Here is a 22736-nt window from a genome sequence, read left to right as displayed (position 1 = left end):
AGTCTCCCATGCCCGTACTTGCCGGGCAGCAGTCTGCGATCTGACAAGAACAGGCGCATTCAGCTTAGGATAGCCGTAGACGGCTTCACACCCTGTATACTGTGGATTTAAGCATCAATAAATCCTTTTCGGAATCAGAGAGGAAGGCGGCAACAGAGCAAATTGTCAATAGCACCTTGGATTGCCAGCCAGTCTCCCATGCCCATACTTGCCGGGCAGCAGTCTGCGATCTGACAAGTACAGGCACATTCAGCTTAGGATGGCCGTAGACGGTTTCACACCCTGTATACTGTGGATTTAAGCATCAATAAATCCTTTTCGGAATCGGAGCGGAAGGCGGCTACAGAGCAAAATGTCAACTGCACCCGGGATTCCCAGCCAGTCTCCCATGGCGGTACTTACTGGGCCCTAAGCTGGGTAGCAGTCTGCGATCTGACGAGAGCAGGCGCGTTCAGCTTACGATGGCTGTTGACATCTTTACGACTTGTATATTGTGGATTTAAGCATCAATAAATATTTTTATTAATCGGAGAAGAAGGCGGCAACAAAGAAAAATGTCAATGGCACCTTGGATTGCCAGCCAGTCTCCCATGCCGGTATCTGCCGGGCAGCAGTCTGCGGTCTGAGGAGAGCAGGCACGTTCAGGCTTAGGATGGCCGTTGACAGCTTCACACCCTGTATATTGTGGATTTAAGCATCAATAAATCCTTTTCCGAATCGGAGCGGAAGGCGGCAACAGATTAAAATGTCAACTGCACCCGGGATTCCCAGCCAGTTTCCCATGCAGATACTTACCAGGCCCTAAGCTGGGTAGCAGTCTGCGATCTGACGAGAGCAGGCGCGTTCAGCTTAGGATGGCCGTTGACAGCTTCACACTTTGTATACTGTGCATTTAAGCATCAATAAATTCTTTTCGGAATCGGAGCGGAAGGCAGCAATAGAGCAAAATGTCAACGACAACCGGGATTCCCAGCCAGTCTCCCATGCCAGTACGGACCTGGCCCTAAGCTGGGTAGCAGTCTGCGATCTGACGAGAGCAGGAGCGTTCAGCTTAGGACGGTCATTGACAGCTTCATTCTTTTTATACTGTGCATTTAAGCATCAATAAATCCTTTTCGGGATCGGAACGGAAGGCGGCAACAGAGCAAAATGTCAACTGCATCCGGGATTCCCAGCCAGTGTCCCATGCCGGTACTTACCGGGCCCTAAGATCTGTACCAGTCTGCGATCTGACGAGAGCAGGCTCGTTAAGCTTAGGATGGCCGTCGACAGCTTCACACCTTGTATACTGTGGATTTAAGCATCAATAAATTATTTTCGGAATCGGAGCGGAAGGCAGCAATAGAGCAAAATGTCAACGGCAACCGGGATTCCCAGCCAGTCTCCCATGCCAGTACGTACTTGGCCCTAAGCTGGGTAGCAGTCTGCGATCTGACGAGAGCAGGCGCGTTCAGCTTAGGACGGCCATTGACAGCTTCATGCTTTTTATACTGTGCATTTAAGCATCAATAAATCCTTTTCGGAATCGGAACGGAAGGCAGCAACAGAGCAAAATGTCAACTGCATCCGGGATTCCCAGCCAGTCTCCCATGCCGGTACATACTGGGCCCTAAGCTGAGTAGCAGTCTGCGATCTGACGAGAGCAGGCGCGTTAAGCTTAGGATGGCCGTCGACAGCTTCACACCTTGTATACTGTCGATTTAAGCATCAATAAATTATTTTCGGAATCGGAGCGGAAGGCAGCAATAGAGCAAAATGGCAACGGCACCCGGGATTCCCAGCCAGTCTCCCATGCCAGCACTTACCGGGCCCTAAGTTGGGTAGCAGTCTGCGATCTGACGAGAGCAGGCGTGTTCAGCTTAGGATGGCCGTTGACATCTTTACGCCTTGTATATTGTGGATTTAAGCATCAATAAATATTTTTTTTAATCGGAGAGGAAGGGGGCAACAGAGCAAAATGTCAATAGCACCTTGGATTGCCAGCCAGTCTCCCATGCCCGTACTTGCCGTCAGCAGTCTGCGATCTGACAAGAACAGGCACATTCAGCTTAGGATAGCCGTAGACGGCTTCACACACTGTATACTGTGGATTTAAGCATCAATAAATCCTTTTCGGAATCGGAGCGGAAGGTGGCTACAGAGCAAAATGTCAACAACACCTGGGATTCCCAGCCAGTCTCCCATGCTGGTACTTACCGGGCCCTAAGCTGGGTAGCAGTCTGCGATCTGACGAGAGCAGGCGCGTTCAGCTTAGGATGGCCGTTGAATTCTTCACGCCTTGTATACTGTGGAATTAAGCATCAATAAATATTTTTTTTAATCGGAGAGGAAGGCGGCAACAGAGCAAAATGTCAATAGCACCTTGGATTGCCAGCCAGTCTCCCATGCTTGTACTTGCCGGGCAGCAGTCTGCGATCTGACAAGAACAGGCGCATTTAGCTTAGGATAGCCGTAGACGGCTTCACACCCTGTATACTGTGGATTTAAGCATCAATAAATCCTTTTCGGAATCGGAGCGGAAGGCGGCTACAGAGCAAAATGTCAACAACACCTGGGATTCCCAGCCAGTCTCCCATGCTGGTACTTACCGGGCCCTAAGCTGGGTAGCAGTCTGCGATCTGACGAGAGCAGGCGCGTTCAGCTTAGGATGGCCGTTGACGGCTTCACGACCTTTATACTGTGCATTTAAGCATCAATAAATCCTTTTCCGAATCTGAGCGGAAGGCGACAACAGATTAAAATGTCAACTGCACCCGGGATTCCCAGCCAGTCTCCCATGCTGGTACTTACCAGGCCCTAAGCTGGGTATCAGTCTGCGATCTGACGACAGCAGGCGCGTTCAGCTTAGGATGGCCGTTGACAGCTTCACACTTTGTATACTGTGCATTTAAGCATCAATAAATCCTTTTCGGAATCGGAACGGAACAGAAGGCGGCAACAGAGCAAAATGTCAACGATAGCCGGGATTCCCAGCCAGTCTCCCATGCCGGTACTTACCGGTCCCTAAGATCTGTACCAGTCTGCGATCTGACGAGAACAGGCGCGTTAAGCTTAGGATGGCCGTCGACAGCTTCACACCTTGTATACTGTGGATTTAAGCATCAATAAATAATTTTCGGAATCGGAGCAGAAACAGAGTAAAATGTCAACTGCACTCGGGATACCCAGCCAGTCTCCCATGCTGGTATTTACCAGGCCCGAAGCTGGGTAGCAGTCTGCGATCTGACGAGAACAGGCGCATTCAGCTTAGGATGGCCGTAGACCGCTTCACACTCTGTATACTGTGGATTTAAGCATAAATAAATCCTTTTCGGAATCGGAGCAGAAGGCGGCAACAGAGCAAAATGTCAACAACACCTGGGATTCCCAGCCAGTCTCCCATGCTGGTACTTACCGGGCCCTAAGCTGGGTAGCAGTCTGCAATCTGACGAGAGCAGGCGCGTTCAGCTTAGGATGGCCGTTGACAGCTTCTCGACCTTTATACTGTGCATTTAAGCATCAATAAATCCTTTTTGGAATCGGAACGGAAGGCGGCAACAGAGCAAATTGTCAACTGCACCCGGGATTCCCAGCCAGTCTCCCATGCCGGTACTTATTGGGCCCTAAGATGCGTAGCAGTCTGCGATCTGACGAGAACAGGCGTGTTCAGCTTAGGATGGCCGTTGACATCTTCACGCCTTGTATACTGTGGATTTAAGCATCAATAAATATTTTTTTTAATCGGAGAGGAAGGCGGCAACAGAGCAAAATTTCAATAGCACCTTGGATTGCCAGCCAGTCTCCCATGCCCGTACTTGCCGGGCAGCAGTCTGCGATCTGACAAGAACAGGCGCATTCATCTTAGGATAGCCGTAGAATGCTTCACACCCTGTATACTGTGGATTTAAGCATCAATAAATCCTTTTCGGAATCGGAGCGGAAGGCGGCTACAGAGCAAAATGTCTACAACAACTGGGATTCCCAGCCAGTCTCCCATGCTGGTACTTACCGGGCCCTAAGCTGGGTAGTAGTCTGCGATCTGACCAGAGCTGGCGCGTTTAGCTTAGGATGGCCGTTGACGGCTTCACGCCCTTTATACTAAGCATTTAAGCATCAATAAATCCTTTTTCGAATCGGAGCGGAAGGCGGCAACAGATTAAATTGTCAACGGCACCCGGGATTCCCAGCCAGTCTCCCATGCTGGTACTTACCAGGCCCTAAGCTGGGTATCAGTCTGCGATCTGACGAGAGCAGGCGCGTTCAGCTTAGGATGGCCGTTGACAGCTTCACACTTTGTATACTGTGGATTTAAGCATCAATAAATCCTTTTCGGAATCGGAACGGAACGCAGCAACAGAGCAAAATGTCAACGGCAGCCGGGATTCCCAGCCAGTGTCCCATGCCGGTACTTACCGGTCCCTAAGATCTGTACCAGTTTGCGATCTGACGAGAGCAGGCGCGTTAAACTTAGGATGGCCGTCGACAGCTTCACACCTTGTATACTGTGGATTTAAGCATCAATAAATTTTTTTCGGAATCGGAACGGAAGGCGGCAACAGAGCAAAATGTCAACGGCAGCCTAGATTCCCAGCCAGTGTCCCATGCCGGTACTTACCGGGCCCTAAGATCTGTACCAGTCTGCGATCTGACGAGAGCAGGCGCGTTAAGCTTAGGATGGCCGTCGACAGCTTCACACCTTGTATACTGTGGATTTAAGCATCAATAAATTCTTTTCGGAATCGGAGCGGAAGGCAGCAATAGAGCAAGATGTCAATGGCAATGGCAACCGTGATTCCCAGCCAGTCTCCCATGCTGGTACTTACCAGGCCCTAAGCTGGGTATCAGTCTGCGATCTGACAAGAGCAGGCGCGTTCAGCTTAGGATGGCCTTTGACAGCTTCGTGTTTTTTATACTGTGCATTTAAGCATCAATAAATCCTTTTCGGAATCGGAACAGAAAGCGGCAACAGAGTAAAATGTCAACTGCACCCGGGATTCCCAGCCAGTCTCCCATGCCGGTACTTACTAGGCCCTAAGCTGCGTAGCAGTCTGCAATCTGACGAGAGCAGGCGCGTTCAGCCTAGGATGGCCGTTGACATCTTCAAGACTTGGATACTGTGGATTTAAGCATCAATAAATATTTTTTTTAATCGGAGAGGAAGGCGGCAATAGAGCAAAATGTCAATAGCACCTTTGATTGCCAGCCAGTCTCCCATGCCCGTACTTGCCGGGCAGCAGTCTGCGATCTGACAAGAACAGGCGCATTCAGCTTAGAATAGCCTTAGACGGCTCCACACCCTGTATACTGTGGATTTAAGCATCAATAAATCCTTTTCGAAATCGGAGCAAAATGTCTACAGAGCTACAGAGCAAAATGTCAACAACACCTGAGATTCCCAGCCAGTCTCCCATGCTGGTATTTACCAGGCCCTAAGCTGGGTAGCAGTCTGCGATCTGACGAGAGCAGGTGCATTCAGCTTAGAATGGCCGTTGACAGCTTCACACCCTTTATACTGTGCATTTAAGCATCAATAAATCCTTTTCCGAATCGGAGCGGAAGGCGGCAACAGAGCAAAATGTCAACGGCAGCCGGGATTCCCAGCCAGTGTCCCATGCCGGTACTTACCGGGCCCTAAGATCTGTACCAATCTGCGATCTGACGAGAGCAGGCGCGTTCAGGCTTAGGATGGCCGTCGACAGCTTCACACCTTGTATACTGTGGATTTAAGCATCAATAAAAAATTTTTTTAAATCGGAGAGGAAGGCGGCAACAGAGCAAAATGACAATGGCACCTTGGATTGCCAGCCAGTCTCCCATGCCCGTACTTGCCGGGCAGCAGTCTGCGATCTGACAAGAACAGGCGCATTCAGCTTAGGATAGCCGTAGACGGCTTCACACCCTGTATATTGTGGATTTAAGCATCAATAAATCCTTTTCGGAATCGGAGCAAAATGTCTACAGAGCTACAGAGCAAAATGTCAACAACACCTGAGATTCCCAGCCAGTCTCCCATGCTGGTACTTACCAGGCCCTAAGCTGGGTAAAAGTCTGCGATCTGACGAGAGCAGGCGCGTTAAGCTTAGGATGGCCGTCGACAGCTTCACACCTTGTATACTGTGTATTTAAGCATCAATAAATTATTTTCGGAATCGGAGCGGAAGGCAGCAATAGAGCAAAATGTCAACGGCAACCGGGTTTCCCAGCCAGTCTCCCATGCTGGTACTTACCAGGCCCGAAGCTGGGTAGCAGCCTGCGATCTGACGAGAACAAGCGCATTCAGCTTAGGATGGCCGTAGACATCTTCACATCCTGTATACTGTATACTGTGGATTTAAGCATCAATAAATCCTTTTCGGAATCGGAGCGGAAGGCGGCAACAGAGCAAAATGTCAACGACACCTGGGATTCCCAGCCAGTCTCCCATGCTGGTACTTACCGGGCCCTAAGCTGGGTAGCAGTCTGCGATCTGACGAGAGCAGGTGCGTTCAGCTTAGGATGGCCGTTTACAGCTTCTCGCCCTTTATACTGTGCATTTAAGCATCAATAAATCCTTTTCGGAATCGGAACGGAAGGAGGCAACAGAGCAAAATGTCAACGGTAGTCGTGATTCCCAGCCAGTCTCCCATGCCAATACTTACCGGGCACTAAGCTGGGTAGCAGTCTGCGATCTGACGAGAGGAGGCGCGTTCAGCTTAGGATGGCCATTGACAAATGCATGCTTTTTATACTGTGCATTTAAGCATCAATAAATCCTTTTCGGAATCGGAACGGAAGGCGGCAACAGAGCAAAATGTCAACTGCACCCGGGATTCCCAGCCAGTCTCCCATGCCGGTACTTACTGGGCCCTAAGCGGCGTAGCAGTCTGCGATCTGACGAGAGCAGGCGCGTTCAGCTTAGGATGGCCGTTGACATCTTCACGCCTTGTATACTGTGGATTTAAGCATCAATAAATATTTTTTTTAATCGGAGAGGAAGGCGGCAACAGAGCAAAATGTGAATAGCACCTTGGATTGCCAGCCAGTCTCCCATGCCCGTACTTGCCGGGCAGCAGTCTGCGATCTGACAAAAACAGGCGCATTCAGCTTAGGATAGCCGTAGACGGCTTCACACCCTGTATACTGTGGATTTAAGCATCAATAAATCCTTTTCGGATTCGAAGCAAAATGTCTACAGAGCTACAGAGCAAAATGTCAACAACACCTGAGATTCCCAGCCAGTCTCCTATGCTGGTACTTACCGGGCCCTAAGCTGGGTAGCAGTCTGCGATCTGACGAGAGCAGGCGCGTTCAGCTTAGGATGGCCGTTGACAGCTTCACACTTTGTATACTGTGCATTTAAGCATCAATAAATCCTTTTCCGAATCGGAGCGGAAGGCGGCAACAGATTAAAATGTCAACTGCACCCGGGATTCCCAGCCAGTCTCCCATGCTGGTACTTACCAGGCCCTAAGCTGGGTAGCAGTCTGCGATCTGACGAGAGCAGGCGCGTTCAGCTTAGGATGGCCGTTGACAGCTTCACACTTTGTATACTGTGCATTTAAGCATCAATAAATCCTTTTCGGAATTGGAACGGAAGGCGGCAACAGAGCAAAATGTCAACAGCAGCCGGGATTCCCAGCCAGTGTCCCATGCCGGTACTTACCGGGCCCTAAGATCTGTACCAGTCTGCGATCTGACGAGAGCAGGCGCGTTAACCTTAGGATGGCCGTCGACAGCTTCACACCTTGTATACTGTGGATTTAAGCATCAATAAATTATTTTCGGAATCGGAGCGGAAGGCAGCAATAGAGCAAAATGTCAACGGCAACCGGGATTCCCAGCCAGTCTCCCATGCCAGTACTTACCGGGCCCTAAGCTGGGTAGCAGTCTGCAAACTGACGAGAGCAGGCACGTTCAGCTTAGGATGGCCATTGATAGCTTCATGCTTTTTATACTATGCATTTAAGCATCAATAAATCCTTTTCGGAATCGGAACTGAAGGCGGCAACAGAGCAAAATGTCAACTGCACCCGGGATTCCCAGCCAGTCTCCCATGCTGGTACTTACTGGGCCCTAAGCTGGGTAGCAGTCTGCGATCTGACAAGAGCAGGCGCGTTCAGCTTAGGATGGCCGTTGACATCTTTACGCCTTGTATATTGTGGATTTAAGCATCAATAAATATTTTTATTAATCGGAGAGGAAGGCGGCAACAGAGCAAAATGTCAATGGCACCTTGGATTGCCAGCCAGTCTCCCATGCCGGTAACTGCCGGGCAGCAGTCTGCGATCTGAGGAGAGCAGGCACGTTCAGGCTTAGGATGGCCGTTGACAGCTTCACACCCTGTATATTGTGGATTTAAGCATCAATAAATCCTTTTCCGAATCGGAGCGGAAGGCGGCAACAGATTAAAATGTCAACTGCACCCGGGATTCCCAGCCAGTCTCCCATGCTGGTACTTACCAGGCCCTAAGCTGGGTAGCAGTCTGCGATCTGACGAGAGCAGGCGCGTTCAGCTTAGGATGGCCGTTGACAGTTTCACGCTTTGTATACTGTGGATTTAAGCATCAATAAATAATCTTCGGAATCGGAGCAGAAACCGAGCAAAATGTCAACTGCAACCGGGATTCCCAGCCAGTCTCCCATGCTGGTACTTACTGGGCCCTAAGCTGGGTAGCAGTCTGCGATCTGACTAGAGCAGGCGCGTTCAGCTTAGGATGGCCGTTGACATCTTCCCGCCTTGTATATTGTGGATTTAAGCATCAATAAATATTTTTATTAATCGGAGAGGAAGGCGGCAACAGAGCAAAATGTCAATGGCACCTTGGATTGCCAGCCAGTCTCCCATGCCGGTAACTGCCAGGCAGCAGTCTGCGATCTGAGGAGAGCAGGCACGTTCAGGCTTAGGATGGCCGTTGACAGCTTCACACCCTGTATATTGTGGATTTAAGCATCAATAAATCCTTTTCTGAATCGGAGCGGAAGGCGGCAACAGATTAAATTGTCAACTGCACCCGGGATTCCCAGCCAGTCTCCCATGCTGGTACTTACCAGGCCCGAAGCTGGGTAGCAGTCTGCGATCTGACGAGAACAGGCGCATTCAGCTTCGGATGGCCGTAGACAACTTCACACCCTGTATACTGTGGATTTAAGCATTAATAAATCCTTTTTGGAATCGGAGCGGAAGGCGGCAACAGAGCAAAATGTTAACAACACCTGGGATTCCCAGCCAGTCTCCCATGCTAGTACTTACCGGGCCCTAAGCTGAGTAGCAGTCTGCGATCTGACGAGAGCAGGCGCGTTCAGCTTAGGACGGCCGTTGACAGCTTCTCGCTCTTTATACTGTGCATTTAAGCATCAATAAATCCTTTTCGGAATTGGAACGGAAGCGGCAACAGAGCAAAATGTCAACGGCAGCCGGGATTCCCAGCCATTGTCCCATGCCGGTACTTACCAGGCCCTAAGATCTGTACCAGTCTGCGATCTGACGAGAGCAGGCGCGTTAAGCTTGGGATGGCCGTCGACAGCTTCACACCTTGTATACTGTGGATTTAAGCATCAATAAATTATTTTCGGAATCGGAGCGGAAGGCAGCAATAGACCAAAATGTCAACGCACCCGGGATTCCCAGCCAGTCTCCCATGCCAGTACTTACCGGGCCCTAAGTTGGGTAGCAGTCTGCAATCTGACGAGAGCAGTCGCGTTCAGCTTAGGATGGCCGTTGACATCTTCACGCCTTGTATATTGTGGATTTAAGCATCAATAAATATTTTTATTATTCGGAGAAGAAGGCGGCAACAGAGCAAAATGTCAATGGCACCTTTGATTGCCAGCCAGTCTCCCATGCCTGTATCTGCCGGGCAGCAGTCTGCGATCTGACGAGAGCAGGCGCGTTCAGCTTAGGATGGCCGTTGACAGTTTCACGCTTTGTATACTGTGGATTTGAGCATCAATAAATAATTTTCGGAATCGGAGCAGAAACAGATTAAAATGTCAACTGCACCCGGGATTCCCAGCCAGTCTCCCATGCTGGTACTTACCAGGCCCTCAGCTGGGTAGCAGTCTGCGATCTGACGAGAGCAGGCGCGTTCAGCTTAGGATGGCCGTTGACAGCTTCACACTTTGTATACTGTGGACTTAAGCATCAATAAATAATTTTCGGAATCGGAGCAGAAACAGAGCAAAATGTCAACTGCACTTGGGATTCCCAGCCAGTTTCCCATGCTGGTACCTACTGGGCCCGAAGCTGGGTAGCAGTCTGCGATCTGACAAGAACAGGCACATTCAGCTCAGGATGGCCGTAGACATCTTCACACCCTATATACTGTGGATTTAAGCATCAATAAATCCTTTTCGGAATCGGAGCGTAAGGCGGCAACAGAGCAAAATGTCAACGACACCTGGGATTCCCAGCCAGTCTCCCATGCTGGTACTTACCGGGCCGTAAACTGGGTAGCAGTCTGCGATCTGACAAGAGCAGGCGCGTTCAGCTTAGGATGGCCGTTGACAGATTTTCGCCCTTTATACTGTGCATTTAAGCATCAATAAATCCTTTTCGGAATCGGAACGGAAGGCGGAAAATAGCAAAATGTCAACGGCAGCCGGGATTCCCAGCCAGTCTCCCATGCCGGTACTTACCGGGCCCTAAGATCTGTACCAGTCTGCGATCTGACGAGAGCAGGCGCGTTAAGCTTAGGATGGCCGTCGACAGCTTCACACCTTGTATACTGTGGATTTAAGCATCAATAAATTATTTTCGGAATCGGAGCGGAAGGCAGCAATAGAGCAAAATGTCAACGGCACTCGGGATTCCCAGGCAGTCTCCCACGCCAGTACTTACCGGGCCCTAAGCTGGGTAGCAGTCTGTGATCTGACGAGAGCAGGCGCGTTCAGCTTAGGATGGCCATTGACAGCTTCATGCTTTTTATACTGTGCATTTAAGCATCAATAAATCCTTTTCGGAATCAGAGAGGAAGGCTGCAACAGAGCAAAATGTCAATAGCCGGGCAGCAGTCTGCGATCTGACAAGAACAGGCACATTCAGCTTAGGATAGCCATAGACGGCTTCACACCCTGTATACTGTGGATTTAAGCATCAATAAATCCTTTTCGGAATCGGAGCGGAAGGCGGCTACAGAGCAAAATGTCAACAACACCTGGGATTCCCAGCCAATCTGCCATGCTGGTACTTACCAGGCCCTAAGTTAGATAGCAGTCTGCGATCTGACGAGAGCAGGCGCGTTCAGCTTAGGATGGCAGTTGACAGCTTCACACCCTTTATACTGTGCATTTAAGCATCAATAAATCATTTTCCGAATCGGAGCGGAAGGCGGCAACAGAGCAAAATGTCAACTGCACCCGGGATTCCCAGCCAGTCTCCCATGTCGGTACTTACTGGGCCCTAAGCTGGGTAGCAGTCTGCGATCTGACGAGAGCAGGCACGTTCAGCTTAGGATGGCTGTTGACATCTTTATGCCTTGTATATTGTGGATTTAAGCATCAATAAATATTTTTATTAATCGGAGAAGAAGGCGGCAACAGAGCAAAATGTCAATGGCACCTTGGATTGCCAGCCAGTCTCCCATGCCGGTATCTGCCAGGCAGCAGTCTGCGATCTGAGGAGAGCAGGCAAGTTCAGGCTTAGGATGGCCGTTGACAGCTTCACACCCTGTATATTGTGGATTTAAGCATCAATAAATCCTTTTCCGAATCGGAGCGGAAGGCGGCAACAGATTAAAATGTCAATTGCACCTGGGATTCACGGCCAGTCTCCCATGCTGGTACTTACCAGGCCCTAAGCTGGGTAGCAGTCTGCGATCTGACGAGAGCAGGCACGTTCAGCTTAGGATGGCAGTTGACAGCTTCACACCCTTTATTTTGTGCATTTAAGCATCAATAAATCATTTTCCGAATCGGAGCGGAAGGCGGCAACAGAGCAAAATGTCAACTGCACCCGGGATTCCCAGCCAGTCTCCCATGTCGGTACTTACTGGGCCCTAAGCTGGGTAGCAGTCTGCGATCTGACGAGAGCAGGCGCGTTCAGCTTAGGATGGCTGTTGACATCTTTATGCCTTGTATATTGTGGATTTAAGCATCAATAAATATTTTTATTAATCGGAGAAGAAGGCGGCAACAGAGCAAAATGTCAAGGGCACCTTGGATTGCCAGCCAGTCTCCCATGCCGGTATCTGCCGGGCAGCAGTCTGCGATCTGAGGAGAGCAGGCAAGTTCAGGCTTAGGATGGCCGTTGACAGCTTCACACCCTGTATATTGTGGATTTAAGCATCAATAAATCCTTTTCCGAATCGGAGCGGAAGGCGGCAACAGATTAAAATGTCAACTGCACCCGGGATTCACGGCCAGTCTCCCATGCTGGTACTTACCAGGCCCTAAGCTGGGTAGCAGTCTGCGATCTGACGAGAGCAGGCGCGTTCAGCTTAGGATGGCCGTTGACAGCTTCACACTTTGTATACTGTGGATTTAAGCATCAATAAATAATTATCGAAATCGGAGCAGAAACAGAGCAAAATGTCAACTGTACTCGGGATTCCCAGCCAGTCTCCCATGCTGGTACTTAACAGGCCCGAAGCTGGGTAGCAGTCTGCGATCTGACGAGAACAGGCGCATTCAGCTTAGGATGGCCGTAGACATCTTCACACCCTGTATACTGTGGATTTAAGCATCAATAAATCCTTCTCGGATCGGAACGGAAAGCGGCAACAGAGCAAAATGTCAACGACACCTGGGATTCCCAGCCGGTCTCCCATGCTTTTACTTACCGGGCTCTAAGCTGGGTAGCAGTCTGCGATCTGACGAGAGCAGGCACGTTCAGCATAGGATGGCCGTTGACAGCTTCTTGCCCTTTATACTGTGCATTTAAGCATCAATAAATCCTTTTCGGAATCGGAACGGAAGGCGGCAACAGAGCAAAATGTCAACGTCAGCCGGGCATTCCCAGCCAGTGTCCCATGCCGGTACTTACCGGGCCCTAAGATCTGTACCAGTCTGCGATCTGACGAGAGCAGGCGCGTTAAGCTTAGGATGGCCGTCGACAGCTTCACACCTTGTATACTGTGGATTTAAGCATCAATAAATTCTTTTCGGAATCGGAGCGGAAGGCAGCAATAGAGCAAAATGTCAACGGCACCCGGGATTCCCAGCCAGTCTCCCATGCCAGTACTTACCGGGCCCTAAGCTGGGTAGCAGTCTGCGATCTGACGAGAGCAGGCGCGTTCAGCTTAGGATGGCCGTTGACATCTTCACGCTTTGTATATTGTGGATTTAAGCATCAATAAATATTTTTTTAATCGGAGAGGAAGGCGGCAACAGAGCAAAATGTCAATAGCACCTTGGATTGCCAGCCAGTCTCCAATGCCCGTACTTGCCGGGCAGCAGTCTGCGATCTGACAAGAACAGGCGCATTCAGCTTAGGATAGCCGTAGACGGCTTCACACCCTGTATACTGTGGATTTAAGCATCAATAAGTCCTTTTCGGAATCGGAGCAAAATGTCTACAGAGCTACAGAGCAAAATGTCAACAACACCTAAGATTCCCAGCCAGTCTCCCATACTGGTACTTATGGGGCCCTAAGCTGGGTAGCAGTCTGCGATCTGACTAGAGCAGGCGCGTTCAGCTTAGAATGGCTGTTGACAGCTTCATGCCCTTTATACTGTGCATTTAAGCATCAATGAATCCTTTTCCGAATCGGAGCGGAAGGCGGCAACAGATTAAAATGTCAACTGCACCCGAGATTCCCAGCAGGTCTCCCATGCTGGTACTTACCAGGCCCTAAGCTGGGTAACAGTCTGCGATCTGACGAGAGCAGGCGCGTTCAGCTTAGGATGGCCGTTGACAGCTTCTTGCGGTTTATACTGTGCATTTAAGCATCAATAAATCCTTTTCGGAATCGGAACGGAAGGCGGCAACAGAGCAAAATGTCAACGGCAGCCGGGATTCCCAGCCAGTGTCCCATGTCGGTACTTACCGGGCCCTAAGATCTGTACCAGTCTGCGATCTGACGAGAGCAGGCGCTTTAAGCTTAGGATGGCCGTCGACAGCTTCACACCTTGTATACTGTGGATTTAAGCATCAATAAATTCTTTTCGGAATCGGAGCAATAGAGCAAAATGTCAACGGCAACCAGGATTCCCAGCCAGCCTCCCATGCCAGTACTTACTGGGCCCTAAGCTGGGTAGCAGTCTGTGATCTGACGAGAGCAGGCGCGTTCAGCTTAGGATGGCCGTTGACAGCTTCATGCTTTTTATACTGTGCATTTAAGCAACAATAAATTCTTTTCGGAATCGGAACGGAAGGCGGCAACAGAGCAAAATGTCAACTGCACCCGGGATTCCCAGCCAGTCTCCCATGCCGGTACTTACTGGGCCCTAAGCTTGGTAGCAGTCTGCGATCTGACGAGAGCAGGCGCGTTCAGCTTAGGATGGCCATTGACATCTTCACGCCTTGTATATTGTGGATTTAAGCATCAATAAATATTTTTATTAATCGGAGAGGAAGGCGGCAACAGAGCAAAATGTCAATTGCACCTTGGATTGCCAGCCAGTCTCCCATGCCTGTATCTGCCGGGCAGCAGTCTGCGATCTGAGGAGAGCAGGCACGTTCAGGCTTAGGATGGCCATTGACAGCTTCACACGCTGTATATTGTGGATTTAAGCATCAATAAATCCTTTTCCGAATCGGAGCGGAAGGCGACAACAGATTAAAATGTCAACTGCACCCGGGATTCCCAGCCTGTCTCCCATGCTGGTACTTACCAGGCCCTAAGCTGGGTAGCAGTCTGCGATCTGACGAGAGCAGGCGCGTTCAGCTTAGAATGGCCGTTGACAGCTTCACACTTTGTATACTGTGGATTTAAGCATCAATAAATAATTTTCGGAATCGGAGCAGAAACAGAGCAAAATGTCAACTGCAGCCGGGATTCCCAGCCAGTCTCCCAAGCTGGTACTTACCAGGCCCTAAGCTGGGTAGCAGTCTGCGATCTGACGAGAGCAGGGGTGTTAAGCTTAGGATGGCCGTTGACAGCTTCACACTTTGTATACTGTGGATTTAAGCATCAATAAATAATTTTCGAAATCGGAGCAGAAACAGAGCAAAATGTCAACTGCACTTGGGATTCCCAGCCAGTTTCCCATGCTGGTACCTACTGGGCCCGAAGCTGGGTAGCAGTATGCGATCTGACAAGAACAGGCGCATTCAGCTCAGTATGGCCGTAGACATCTTCACACCCTATATACTGTGGATTTAAGCATCAATAAATCATTTTCGGAATCGGAGCGTAAGGCGGCAACAGAGCAAAATGTCAACGACACCTGGGATTCCCAGCCAGTCTCCCATGCTGGTACTTACCGGGCCGTAAACTGGGTAGCAGTCTGCGATCTGACGAGAGCAGGCGCGTTCAGCTTAGGGTGGCCGTTGATAGCTTTTCGCCCTTTATACTGTGCATTTAAGCATCAATAAATCCTTTTCGGAATCGGAACGGAAGGCGGCAAAATAGCAAAATGTCAACGGCAGCCGGGATTCCCAGCCAGTCTCCCATGCCGGTACTTACCGGGCCCTAAGATCTGTACCAGTCTGCGAGCTGACGAGAGCAGGCGCGTTAAGCTTAGGATGGCCGTCGACAGCTTCACACCTTGTATACTGTGGATTTAAGCATCAATAAAATATTTTCGGAATCGGAGCGGAAGGCAGCAATAGAGCAAAATGTCAACGGCACCCGGGATTCCCAGGCAGTCTCCCACGCCAGTACTTACCGGGCCCTAAGCTGGGTAGCAGTCTGTGATCTGATGAGAGCAGGCGCGTTCAGCTTAGGATGGCCATTGACAGCTTCATGCTTTTTATACTGTGCATTTAAGCATCAATAAATCCTTTTCGGAATCAGAGAGGAAGGCGGCAACAGAGCAAAATGTCAATAGCCGGGCAGCAGTCTGCGATCTGACAAGAACAGGCACATTCAGCTTAGGATAGCCATAGACGGCTTCACACTCTGTATACTGTGGATTTAAGCATCAATAAATCCTTTTCGGAATCGGAGCGGAAGGCGGCAACAGATTAAAATGTCAACTGCACCCGGGATTCACGGCAAGTCTCCCATGCTGGTACTTACCAGGCCCTAAGCTGGGTAGCAGTCTGCGATTTGACGAAAGCAGGCGCGTTCAGCTTAGGATGGCCGTTGACAGCTTCACACTTTGTATACTGTGGATTTAAGCATCAATAAATAATTTTCGGAAACTGAACAGAAACAGAGCAAAATGTCAACTGCACCCGGGATTCCCAGCCAGTCTCTCATGCTGGTACTTACCAGGCCCGAAGCTGGGTAGCAGTCTGCGATCTGAAGAGAACAGGCGCATTCAGCTTTGGATGGCCGTAGACCTCTTCACACCCTGTATACTGTGGATTTAAGCATTAATAAATCCTTTTCGGAATCGGAGCGGAAGGTAGCAATAGAGCAAAATGTCAATGACACTTGGGATTCCAAGCCAGTCTCCCATGCTGGTACTTACCGGGCCCTAAGCTGGGTATCAGTCTACGATCTGACGAGAGCAGGTGCGTTCAGCTTAGGATGGCCGTTGACAGCTGCTTGCCCTTTATACTGTGCATTTAAGCATCAATAAATCCTTTTCGGAATCGGAACGGAAGGCGGCAACAGAGCAAAATGTCAACGGCAGCCGGGATTCCCAGCCAGTGTCCCATGCCGGTATTTACCAGGCCCTAAGATCTGTACCAGTCTGCGATCTGACGAGAGCAGGCGCGTTAAGCTTAGGATGGCCGTCGACAGCTTCACACCTTGTATACTGTGGATTTAAGCATCAATAAATTATTTTCGGAATCGGAGCTGAAGGCAGCAATAGAGCAAAATGTCAACGGCACCCGGGATTCCCAGCCAGTCTCCCATGCCAATACTTACCGGGCCCTAAGCTGGGTAGCAGTCTGCGATCTGACGAGAGCAGGCGCGTTCAGCTTAGGATGGCCATTGACAGCTTCATGCTTTTTATACTGTGCATTTAAGCATCAATAAATCCTTTTCGGAATCGGAACGGAAGGCGGCAACAGAGCAAAACGTCAACTGCACCCGGGATTCCCAGCCAGTCTCCCATGCCGGTACTTACTGGACCCTAAGCTGCGTAGCAATCTGCGATCTGACAAGAGCAGGCGCGTTCAGCTTAGGATGGCCGTTGACATCTTCACGCCTTGTATACTGTGGATTTAAGCATCAATAAATATTTTTTTTAATCGGAGAGGAAGGCGGCAACAGAGCAAAATGTCAATAGCACCTTGGATTGCCAGCCAGTCTCCCATGCCCGTACTTGCCGCCAGCAGTCTGCGATCTGACAAGAACAGGCACATTCAGCTTAGGATAGCCGTAGACGGCTTCACACACTGTATACTGTGGATTTAAGCATCAATAAATCCTTTTCGGAATCGGAGCGGAAGGTGGCTACAGAGCAAAATGTCAACAACACCTGGGATTCCCAGCCAGTCTCCCATGCTGGTACTTACCGGGCCCTAAGCTGGGCAGCAGTCTGCGCTCTGATGAGAGCAGGCGCGTTCAGCTTAGGATGGCCGTTGACAGCTTCACGCCCTTTATACTGTGCATTTAAGCATCAATAAATCCTTTTCGGAATCGGAGAGGAAGGCGGCAACAGAGCAAAATGTCAATAGCACCTTGGATTGCCAGCCAGTCTCCCATGCCCGTACTTGCAGGGCAGAAGTCTGCGATCTCACAAGAACAGGCACATTCAGCTTAGCATAGCCGTAGACGGCTTCACACCCTGTCTACTGTGGATTTAAGCATCAATAAATCCTTTTCGGAATCGGAGCGGAAGGCGGCTACAGAGCAAAATGTCAACAACACCTGGGATTCCCAGCCAGTCTCCCATGCTGGTACTTACCGGGCCCTAAGCTGGGTAGCAGTCTGCGATCTGACGAGAGCAGGCGCGTTCAGCTTAGGCTGGCCGTTGACGGCTTCACGACCTTTATACTGTGCATTTAAGCATCAATAAATCCTTTTCCGAATCTGAGCGGAAGGCGACAACAGATTAAAATGTCAACTGCACCCGGGATTCCCAGCCAGTCTCCCATGCTGGTACTTACCAGGCCCTAAGCTGGTTGGCAGTCTGCGATCTGACGAGAGCAGGCGCGTTCAGCTTAGGATGGCCGTTGACAGCTTCACACTTTGTATACTGTGGATTTAAGCATCAATAAATAATTTTCGGAATCGGAACGGAACAGAAGGCGGCAACAGAGCAAAATGTCAACGATAGCCGGGATTCCCAGCCAGTCTCCCATGCCGGTACTTACCGGTCCCTAAGATCTGTACCAGTCTGCGATCTGACGAGATCAGGCGCGTTAAGCTTAGGATGGCCGTCGACAGCTTCACACCTTGTATACTGAGGATTTAAGCATCAATAAATTATTTTCGGAATCGGAGCGGAAGGCAGCAATAGAGCAAAATGTCAACGGCAACCAGGATTCCCAGCCAGTGTCCCATGCCAATACTTACCGGGCCCTAAGCTGTGTAGCAGTCTGCGATCTGACGAGAGCAGGCACGTTCAGCTTAGGATGGCCATTGACAGCTTCATGATTTTTATACTGTGGATTTAAGCATCAATAAATCCTTTTCGGAATCGGAACGGAAGGCGGCAACAGAGCAAAATGTCAACTGCACCCGGGATTCCCAGCCAGTCTCCCATGCCGGTTCTTCCTGGGCCCTAGGCTGGGTGGCGGTCTGCGAGCTGACGAGAGCAGGCGCGTTCAGCTTAGGATGGCCGTTCACATGTTCACGCCTTGTATATTGTGGATTTAAGCATCAATAAATATTTTTATTAATCGGAGAGGAAGGCGGCAACATAGCAAAATGTCAATGGCACCTTGGATTGCCAGCCAGTCTCCCATGCCGGTATCTGCCGGGCAGCAGTCTGCGATCTGAGGAAAGCAGACACGTTCAGCTTAGGATGGCCGTTGACAGCTTCACACCCTGTATATTGTGGATTTAAGCATCAATAAATCCTTTTCCGAATCGGAGCGGAAGGCGGCAACAGATTAAAATGTCAACTGCACCCGGGATTCCAGCCAGTCTCCCATGCTGGTACTTACCAGGCCCTAAGCTGGGTAGCAGTCTGCGATCTGACGAGAGCAGGCGCGTTCAGCTTAGGATGGCCGTTGACAGCTTCTCACTTTGTATACTGTGCATTTAAGCATCAATAAATAATTTTCGGAATCGGTGCAGAAACAGAGCAAAATGTCAACTGCACCCGGTATTCCCAGCCAGTCTCCCATGCTGGTACTTACCAAGCCCGAAGTTGGGTAGCAGTCTGCGATCTTACAAGAGCAGGCGCGTTCAGCTTAGGATGGACGTTGACAGCTTTTCGCCCTTTATACTGTGCATTTAAGCATCAATAAATCCTTTTCGGAATCGGAACGGAAGGCGGCAACAGAGCAAAATGTCAACGGCAGCCAGGATTCCCAGCCAGTGTCCCATGCCGGTACTTACCGGGCCCTAAGATCAGTACCAGTCTGCGATCTGACGAGAGCAGGCGCGTTCAGCTTAGGATGGCCATTGACAGCTTCATGCTTTTTATACTGTGCATTTAAGCATCAATAAATCCTTTTCGGAATCGGAACGGAAGGCGGCAACAGAGCAAAATGTCAACTGCACCCGGGATTCCCAGCCAGTCTCCCATGCCGGTACTTACTGGGCCCTAAGCTGCGTAGCAGTCTGCGATCTGACGAGAGCAGGCGCGTTCAGCTTAGGATGGCCATTGACATCTTCACACCTTGTATACTGTGGATTTAAGCATCAATAAATATTTTTTTAATCGGAGAGGAAGGCGGCAACAGAGCAAAATGTCAATAGCACCTTGGATTGCCAGCCAGTCTCCCATGCCCGTACTTGCCGGGCAGCAGTCTGCGATCTGACAAGAACAGGCACATTCAGCTTAGGATAGCCGTAGACGGCTTCACACCCTGTATACTGTGATTTCAAACATCAATAAATCCTTTTCGGAATTGGAGCAAAATGTCTACAGAGCTACAGAGCAAAATGTCAACAACACCTGAGATTCCCAACCAGTCTCCCATGCTGGTACTTACTGGGCCCTAAGCTGCGTAGCAGTCTGCGATCTGACGAGAGCAGGCGTGTTCATCTTAGGATGGCCGTTGACATCTTCACGCCTTGTATACTGTGGATTTAAGCATCAATAAATATTTTTTTTAATCGGAGAGGAAGGCGGCAACAGAGCAAAATGTCAATAGCACCTTGGATTGCCAGCCAGTCTCCCATGCCCGTACTTGCCGGGCAGCAGTCTGCGATCTGACAAGAACAGGCGCATTCAGCTTAGGATAGCCGTAGACGGCTTCACACCCTGTATACTGTGGATACTGTGGATACTGTGGATACTGTGGATACTGTGGATACTGTGGATACTGTGGATTTAAGCATCAATAAATCCTTTTCGGAATCGGAGCAAAGTGTCTACAGAGCTACAGAGCAAAATGTCAACAACACCTGATATTCCCAGCCAGTCTCCCATGCTGGTACTTACCGGGCCCTAAGCTGGGTAGCAGTCTGCGATCTGACCAGAGCAGGCGCGTTCAGCTTAGGATGGCCGTTGACAGCTTCTTGCCCTTTATACTGTGCATTTAAGCATCAATAAATCCTTTTCGGAATCAGAGAGGAAGGCGGCAACATAGCAAAATGTCAATAGCACCTTGGATTGCCAGCCAGTCTCCCATGCCTGTACTTGCCGGGCAGCAGTCTGTGATCTGACAAGAACAGGCACATTCAGCTTAGAATAGCCGTAGACGGCTTCACACCCTGTATACTAAGGATTTAAGCATCAATAAATCCTTTTCGGAATCGGAGCGGAAGGCGGCAACAGATTAAAAAGTCAACTGCAACCGGGATTCCCAGCCAGTCTCCCATGCTGGTACTTACCAGGCCCTAAACTGGGTATCAGTCTGCGATCTGACGACAGCAGGCGCGTTCAGCTTAGGATGGCCGTTGACAGCTTCACACTTTGTATACTGTGCATTTAAGCATCAATAAATCCTTTTCGGAATCGGAACGGAACAGAAGGCGGCAACAGAGCAAAATGTCAACTGCACCCGGGATTCCCAGCCAGTCTCCCATGCCGGTACTTACTGGGCCCTAAGCTGGATAGCAGTCTGCGATCTGACGAGAGCAGGCGCGTTCAGCTTAGGATGGCCGTTGACATCTTTACGCGTTGTATATTGTGGATTTAAGCATCAATAAATATTTTTATTAATCGGAGAGGAAGGCGGCAACAGAGCAAAATGTCAATGGCACCTTGGATTGCCAGCCACTCTCCCATGCCGGTATCTGCCGGGCAGCGGTCTGCGATCTGATGAGAGCAGGCACGTTCAGGCTTAGGATGGCCGTTGACAGCTTCACACCCTGTATATTGTGGATTAAAGCATCAATAAATCATTTTCCGAATCGGAGCGGAAGGCGGCAACAGATTAAAATGTCAATTTCACCCGGGATTCCCAGCCAGTCTCCCATGCTGGTACTTACCAGGCCCTAAGCTGGGTAGCAGTCTGCGATCTGATGAGAGCAGGCGCATTCAGCTTAGGATGGCGGTTGACAGCTTCACACTTTGTATACTGTGGATTTAAGAATCAATAAATAATTTTCGGAATCGGAACAGAGACAGAGCAAATTGTCAACTGCACACGGGATTCCCAGTCAGTCTCCCATGCTGGTACTTACCAGGCCCGAAGCTGGGTAGCAGTCTGCGATCTGACGAGAACAGGCGCATTCAGCTTAGGATGGCCGTAGACATCTTCACACCCTGTATACTGTGGATTTAAGCATCAATAAATCCTTTTCGGAATCGGAGCGGAAGGCGGCAACAGAGCAAAATGTCAACGACACTTGGGATTCCCAGCCAGTCTCCCATGCTGGTACTTACCAGGCCCTAAGCTGGGTAGCAGTCTGCGATCTGACAAGAGCAGGCGCGTTCAGCTTAGGATGGCCGTTGACAGCTTCTCGCCCTTTATACTGTGCATTTAAGCATCAATAAATCCTTTTCGGAATCGGAACGGAAGGCGGCAACAGAGCAAAATGTCAACGGCAGCCGGGATTCCCAGCCAGTGTCCCATGCCGGTACTTACCGGGCCCTAAGATCTGTACCAGTCTGCGATCTGACGAGAGCAGGCGCGTTAAGCTTAGGATGGCCGTCGACAGCTTCACAACTTGTATACTGTGGATTTAAGCATCAATAAATTATTTTCGGAATCGGAGCGGAAGGCAGCAATAGAGCAAAATGTCAACAGCACCCGGGATTCCCAGCCAGTCTCCCATGCCAGTACTTACCGGGCCCTAAGCTGCGTAGAAGTCTGCGATCTGACGAGAGCAGGCGCGTTCAGCTTAGGATGGCCGTTGACATCTTCACGCCTTGTATACTGTGGATTTAAGCATCAATAAATATTTTTTTTAATCGGAGAGGAAGGCGGCAACAGAGCAAAATTTCTATAGCACCTTGGATTGCCAGCCAGTCTCCCATGCCCGTACTTGCCGGGCAGCAGTCTGCGATCTGACAAGAACAGGCGCATTCAGCTTAGGATAGCCGTAGACGGCTTCACACCCTGTATACTGTGGATTTAAGCATCAATAAATCCTTTTCGGAATCGGAGCAAAATGTCTACAGAGCTACAGAGCAAAATGTCAACAACACCTGATATTCCCAGCCAGCCTCCCATACTGGTACTTACCGGGCCCTAAGCTGGGTAGCAGTCTGCGCTC

General features: G+C 49.9%; 15 pseudogenes; all 15 read right to left on the bottom strand.

Moving 5' to 3' along the window:
• Positions 1-2147: 2147 nt before the first annotated feature.
• Positions 2148-2267, bottom strand: LOC130333151 (5S ribosomal RNA; annotated as a pseudogene).
• A 272-nt stretch (positions 2268-2539) lies between these two features.
• On the bottom strand, positions 2540-2659 carry LOC130333213 (5S ribosomal RNA; annotated as a pseudogene).
• Positions 2660-4141: 1482 nt separating this feature from the next.
• LOC130333201 (5S ribosomal RNA) lies at positions 4142-4261 on the bottom strand (annotated as a pseudogene).
• Positions 4262-5353: 1092 nt separating this feature from the next.
• LOC130333129 (5S ribosomal RNA) lies at positions 5354-5473 on the bottom strand (annotated as a pseudogene).
• Positions 5474-6366: 893 nt separating this feature from the next.
• On the bottom strand, positions 6367-6486 carry LOC130333108 (5S ribosomal RNA; annotated as a pseudogene).
• A 682-nt stretch (positions 6487-7168) lies between these two features.
• Positions 7169-7288, bottom strand: LOC130333221 (5S ribosomal RNA; annotated as a pseudogene).
• An 82-nt stretch (positions 7289-7370) lies between these two features.
• LOC130333138 (5S ribosomal RNA) lies at positions 7371-7490 on the bottom strand (annotated as a pseudogene).
• An 879-nt stretch (positions 7491-8369) lies between these two features.
• Positions 8370-8489, bottom strand: LOC130333135 (5S ribosomal RNA; annotated as a pseudogene).
• Positions 8490-13090: 4601 nt separating this feature from the next.
• On the bottom strand, positions 13091-13210 carry LOC130333149 (5S ribosomal RNA; annotated as a pseudogene).
• A 479-nt stretch (positions 13211-13689) lies between these two features.
• On the bottom strand, positions 13690-13809 carry LOC130333198 (5S ribosomal RNA; annotated as a pseudogene).
• A 1865-nt stretch (positions 13810-15674) lies between these two features.
• Positions 15675-15794, bottom strand: LOC130333207 (5S ribosomal RNA; annotated as a pseudogene).
• A 1034-nt stretch (positions 15795-16828) lies between these two features.
• Positions 16829-16948, bottom strand: LOC130333150 (5S ribosomal RNA; annotated as a pseudogene).
• An 865-nt stretch (positions 16949-17813) lies between these two features.
• LOC130333175 (5S ribosomal RNA) lies at positions 17814-17933 on the bottom strand (annotated as a pseudogene).
• Positions 17934-18015: 82 nt separating this feature from the next.
• Positions 18016-18135, bottom strand: LOC130333200 (5S ribosomal RNA; annotated as a pseudogene).
• Positions 18136-22258: 4123 nt separating this feature from the next.
• Positions 22259-22378, bottom strand: LOC130333204 (5S ribosomal RNA; annotated as a pseudogene).
• Between the last annotated feature and the right edge of the window lie 358 nt (positions 22379-22736).

This window comes from Hyla sarda, unplaced genomic scaffold (genome assembly GCF_029499605.1).
Source record: "Hyla sarda isolate aHylSar1 unplaced genomic scaffold, aHylSar1.hap1 scaffold_401, whole genome shotgun sequence".
In the NCBI taxonomy this organism is placed as follows: Eukaryota; Metazoa; Chordata; class Amphibia; order Anura; family Hylidae; genus Hyla; species Hyla sarda.
This window is presented reverse-complemented; position numbering and strand designations above follow the sequence as displayed.